Source organism: Cynoglossus semilaevis, chromosome 17, assembly GCF_000523025.1.
Source record: "Cynoglossus semilaevis isolate Cse_v1.0 chromosome 17, Cse_v1.0, whole genome shotgun sequence".
NCBI classification, from domain to species: domain Eukaryota; kingdom Metazoa; phylum Chordata; class Actinopteri; order Pleuronectiformes; family Cynoglossidae; genus Cynoglossus; species Cynoglossus semilaevis.
The window spans coordinates 1,707,339-1,712,947 of record NC_024323.1 but is presented as its reverse complement, the minus strand read 5'-3'; positions in this window follow the sequence as shown (position 1 = coordinate 1,712,947).

The window sequence follows — 5,609 nt, the reverse complement described above, 5'->3', positions numbered from 1 at the left end:
AATGTCATTCGCTTTCATGTTATATCTTAAAAGTAAGGCCGCTGAACAGCCTACGCCCGCTTCACACGCTGTATAATTTCCAATTAAGGTCCAAACAAAGTATTTTGTTCCAGCCACTAGATAAGTGCACTGCATTTTCAGTGAAATGACTTCGTTTATTTTAAGATATAGAGATTAGCGCTGGTGAGTCCACCTCGCAAATAGGTTTAAATAAGCCTCGGGAAATGACGCGGATAGACGCCGTGCTAACAAGACGACTTGAAAAATGATTGTTTACATCGTACGTGTTTACTAAGTGATTAAGTGATACTGCAATGGAAGGTCAGAAAAGAAATGTCGTCGTGAGAAAAACCGTTGACGAACGGGAGACGCGGGGGAGTGTCGGTGTTTTAGGATCCGTCTTCACAGCTACTGTAGCATCTCATCATAAAGTGTGAGCGTTCCCCGTGACCTATCACCAGGCCAGGTCACTTTAGGTGACCTGAGATTAGACAAGACGACTTCGGACTAACAGGTGTGACCGCAGCGAGGAGACTCTGCTCTACTGTCTCACTGTGGTCACACAAACTGATGCTAACCCTGCAGCTTCGTCAGAAACAAGAGGGAACGACGTAGATTGAGTGTAGATTTAGGAGTTTGTAATATTGAACAAAAGTGTCTGGTTACCTGTATATGCATTTCTGTGTCTGTGAAGGATGGATAGATAGCATTGTTAGCATTGTTAGCAGATAGATAGATAGATAGATAGATAGATAGATAGATGGATGGATAGATAGATAGATAGTTGGTCGGTCTCTGGTTTATTATTATTTTAGTTACTTTGAAATGTTGCCTTTCTGAATAGAGCGTTTTACTGTAATTGTTATACAACATACTGGGGTTAAAGGTCAATAAGTTGTAGCTAAACCTTTGCGATTTTGAAGTTGTGATTTTGGCTGCGCAATGTTTAGAGTTCAGATTTATAATCCAATAGATGAAATAAATTTATAGACAAAAGTTTCACTCTGCAGGAAGTAAAGACTCTCACTTTATCTAAATGCAAAAAAAAACACATTTAGAAGTTCAAAGATATCAATTTCTGGAATTTGTTTCAACTTCTTCAAATCAGTGATTACTAAATAGACAAATGTGTTCAATGCTTTTACTAAATATTGCTGGGTTTTATTCTCAGGGTCTGAATGAACGGCTACCACTGAGTCAACACTCAACCAAAAATGTCTCCTCAGGATTCCTGCGTTTATTACGTTAAACTGACAAATACAGGGCACACTAAAATAATCTGGCTTTGGTATATATATTTGAACTAAAGCTGAAGTCAACCCTAAATTAAAGGCTGCTAACACTGAGGTGTTATTCCATCCGAGGGATTTTCCGTCGTGAAACACTCCTGGTTAATTAAAATTATTTTAAGCATGTCCAAAAAAAATCAATGCAGATGGTAATGTGGGGCTAATCCCAGGTATATGCACGGAAAAGATAAGGCTGATTAAAATCCTTCAGCGCATTAATGAGTGTGAGATGTAAAATAATCCCCCAAAAAAGGCAATGGCAGAGAAGCCAAATGTCAAGTGCCATTTGATTTAATGGGTGTTTCCACTTTTTTTTAAAGGGGCATGTTACTGTTTTGTCTTTTGCTTTTTTTTTTCTAATCCAAACTGAACCGTCAGAGCCTGTAAGATCTGAACATTGGCATATTTGAGCATTTGGAACAGGAACGTGTTATATCTACATTTATATATATATATATATATTGCTAAATTTGTGCAAAATTATTATTTTTTGTGTGTGTTTAAAACCCTGGAATTAAAAATGTAATTATCAGGTTTAACTGTCTTTTACGGTGGGAAATGACATGAAAGTAGGAATATTAAAATGTTGTGATTTTTTTTTTTTTAAAAGAACCTGTGCAAAATAAAATAATTTGATGGTTATCATTGTGACAAAAATTTAAATATATATATATATATAGTTAGTTCTGGCCTTTGTCGTCAGAGATAACCCTTTAATTCGCACCTATACCGTGTGCATAGATCATAAAAATCCATTCCATGTCTGTATTTAGAATCCAAATTACAATTCTACATAGTCATTTGTATAGAAAATGACAACATTTATATTAAAAAAAAAAAAACAACCTCCCAGTAATTGATATGGATTAAACACATTTCCAGCACGGTGTAATAATCTTTTTTTTTTATTATTCCACCTCACTTGGATTGTTGGAGAATAAGGTGCTGTTCCATTTATCTTGGACTAATTTCTTCAGACATTGATTTAGGCTCCTGCTCGCCGCCTTGCAGATGAGACCCTCGCCATCACGCCCATAATTAATTGCACAAATTTGTTTCTATTAAATAAAACTAACGCACACTGAGAAAAAGTCCATTAGCCTTAATTAAGCTTGATATCCTAATTTAGGCAAAATGTGTGGCTGAAAACAAGCGGCTTTTGGTTTAGATTTTTTTTTCTTCTTCTTTTTCTTTCTTTCTTTCTTCCTCTTCTGTCTTTCTGTGATAGCGGAAAAGCTCGCAGCTCTCTCTGCCTTTGGGCAGCTTCTCCTTCTCCTCTGAGAGTTGGAAATGAGAAATGGAAATGGAAATACCAGGAGGTGCTAAATTAGCTGGCTGATCTGCACTTATTGCCGCACACAGGCCCCTATTACTTTGCCAATCTGCGCCTCTCTTTTAGCATTCCGGGCATGGATGGGGAGCAGGAGAAGGAAGAAGGGGAGAAGGGGAGAGAGAGAGAGGGAGGCTTTGGAGATGCAGCAGCAGCAGCAGCGGCGGCGGCGGCAGCAGGTTTATCAAATGGGAAAATGAATGCATGATGATCAGTTAAATTGAAAATCAGCGTCTGCATGACAGCCCGACCTGACACCTCCGTAATTAGAAAGAAAAATGATGGCGTCCGATGCATAATAGAGCAAAAACAATTTACACTCTCTCCAACCCCCCACCTCCACCCTCGATAATGATCCGGGCCTTCAAATTGAAAATTTCTGCGGCATAAATTGAATTCATAAAGTATGATTCATGGACGGCGCATTATCTGGAGGCTGCCTGTAGAAAACACACACACACACACACGCACGCACGCACGCCCACGCACAAAAACACACAAGAATATCGATTAATAGTTTGCCTAAGATCCCAATAGCAGCAGCAGCAGCTTCTCTCAGGGCAAAGGGAAAAGCTTAACTACTTAAGCAAATCGCTAATTTCACCTTAAGGCCACCAATGTGTAGCCAGCGATACTTCTATTCAGCGCGCTGATGAATTATGGATGAAGTGGGCACACGTCCCAACAGCTAACAGAGGAGCGTGGAAACATGACACCCTCCACAACATTAAGACTTACTTTACAATTCGGCTTCACTTCTACGCCGCCATAATAAAAACCCACCTGACTTTTTTTCACCTCAGATTTACTGATAGTCGAAAATACTCCAGGTTTGGCTGAGGATTATTTTTAGGCTTTGCTATAAGGATTAAAATAGTTTTAAAAAATATTGATTTAATATGCCCCGAATTGATTGCTGATTTTATTTTATTAAAAAGGAGTTTTCAAAAAAATAAAATAATCAAGATTCGACAATGCAAGCTCTAAGCTTGTAAGGATTTTGATTTTAATATATGAGGTTTTGTATTTATTTTTAAAAATAGGGAATTATATAGATTGGAATTATATCGATATAATATTTTGACGTCAGTATTACAATTTTTAAAATAATCTCTAAAAATGGAGTCTTAATCCAGATTATTATTATTATTATTATTATTATTATTATTATTATTCCATTATATCATTTAATTGCAAAATAATAATAGTGTCATTTTTTGATTTTGTTAGATACCAATATTATTAAAATATATTCTGATAATTCCCCCGTCAATTCAGTTTTACAAAAATTAAATAAACATATTAAGGTTATTTCTCCATGAATAAATGAGAAATTCTGAGGTGAGTTTTTTAACTGGATAACAACATCAATCTCAGATACACCATGAAAAGAAAGTCAATTTTTTCATCATTTCACCCATAATCCTCTCCCGTCTTACTAAAAGACTATGATGCAGCACAGAAACAGCCCAGAAATGAATGGGGAGCAGAACCAACAAGCAGCACAGGACATCTGTGTACTCAGCACTATACACACACACATATATATATATAACATATATGAGCATACAGACACCTCTAACCCCCCAGTGCATGCTGGTCCAGATCTCCAATGCATGTCCAATGCAGTGACCAACCCCCATATATATACATATATATATATATATGTATATATATATATATATATATATATATACATATATATATATATATGTATATATATATATATATATATATACATATATATATATATATGTATATATATATATATATATATATACATATATATATATATATATGTATATATATATATATATATATACATATATATATATATATATGTATATATATATATATATATATATTTCTGTGTGACGTGACTGTGTGGGACTGGACCGAGTTAATATTTACCCAAACAGACGGAGAAAGGGTGCAGAGAGGGGGAGCAGATGTCCCAGATCCTGCACGGCCTCCCAGGGGACCGCCAACCCCTATTAGAACAAATGTGTTGTGCTATTGTAAATAGGCACGTTCGGCTCGGCCCTTCCTATTACAGCCGGCGCGTGATCAATAGGCTGATAACACGCAGACATCAATGTAAAGCGACAGAACAATGAGGGATATCATCGAACATCTATCTTAATATAGCCGACTACAAGGGCCGTCTGACAACACAGGCAGCTCATGAAAATTCCGCCCCACGAATCTCCTGCCACCATCTCCTCCTCCTCCTGCACCTCCTCCTCCTCCTCTTCCCCAATAGTCTATGCGCACTCACGCGCACAGCGGCCCGCAGCGCGCACACACACACACACACTCACACACTCACTCCCAGCTGCCGAGGCTATTATTTTCCTATTTCAATTTGACACTCAGGCCTTTTCATGCTAATTCTATTATTCTTGGAAAGTTTCTGTGATTTCATATCAGGAGGAAAATCGGTGGTGTATTATAACCCCCTCTGAGCTCACATAAACTGAATCGCCCTCTTTTGCAGTAGCCACCGGGAAAATAATTACTTTCATATCAAAACTCTGCAGGAGTTGAGCAGGGTCTCCCCTCTTTTTTTTTTTTTTTTTTTTGCCCGCGGGCTCGTAACCTCATTTTAGCGGGGGCTTATAGATGAATAAATTTGTTAAGTCAATATACAAAGTACAGCAAGACGTGAGATTTCCCTTCCTCAACTGTACACAGCTATTTAGGGTCTCACACGGTTCGAGGTGCTTGTATACAATAGATTTATTAAAAAACCTTACATATATAAATAATGTAATTCCCGCCTTTTTTACAGCTCTTGGGGATTTTGTTGGGTCACGTGGTGATTTTTCTTTTTTCTTTTCTTTTTTCAATAACACATTAGGAGGATAATCTAGAGAGAGTCTATAGAGAGAGGACACCGATGGTTCTGGTCAAGCTTTGGTTGTTGATGGTGTTTGTCATTAAGAGGTCACATTTGATTGTTTTGTTGTTGTTTGTTTGTTTGTTTGTTT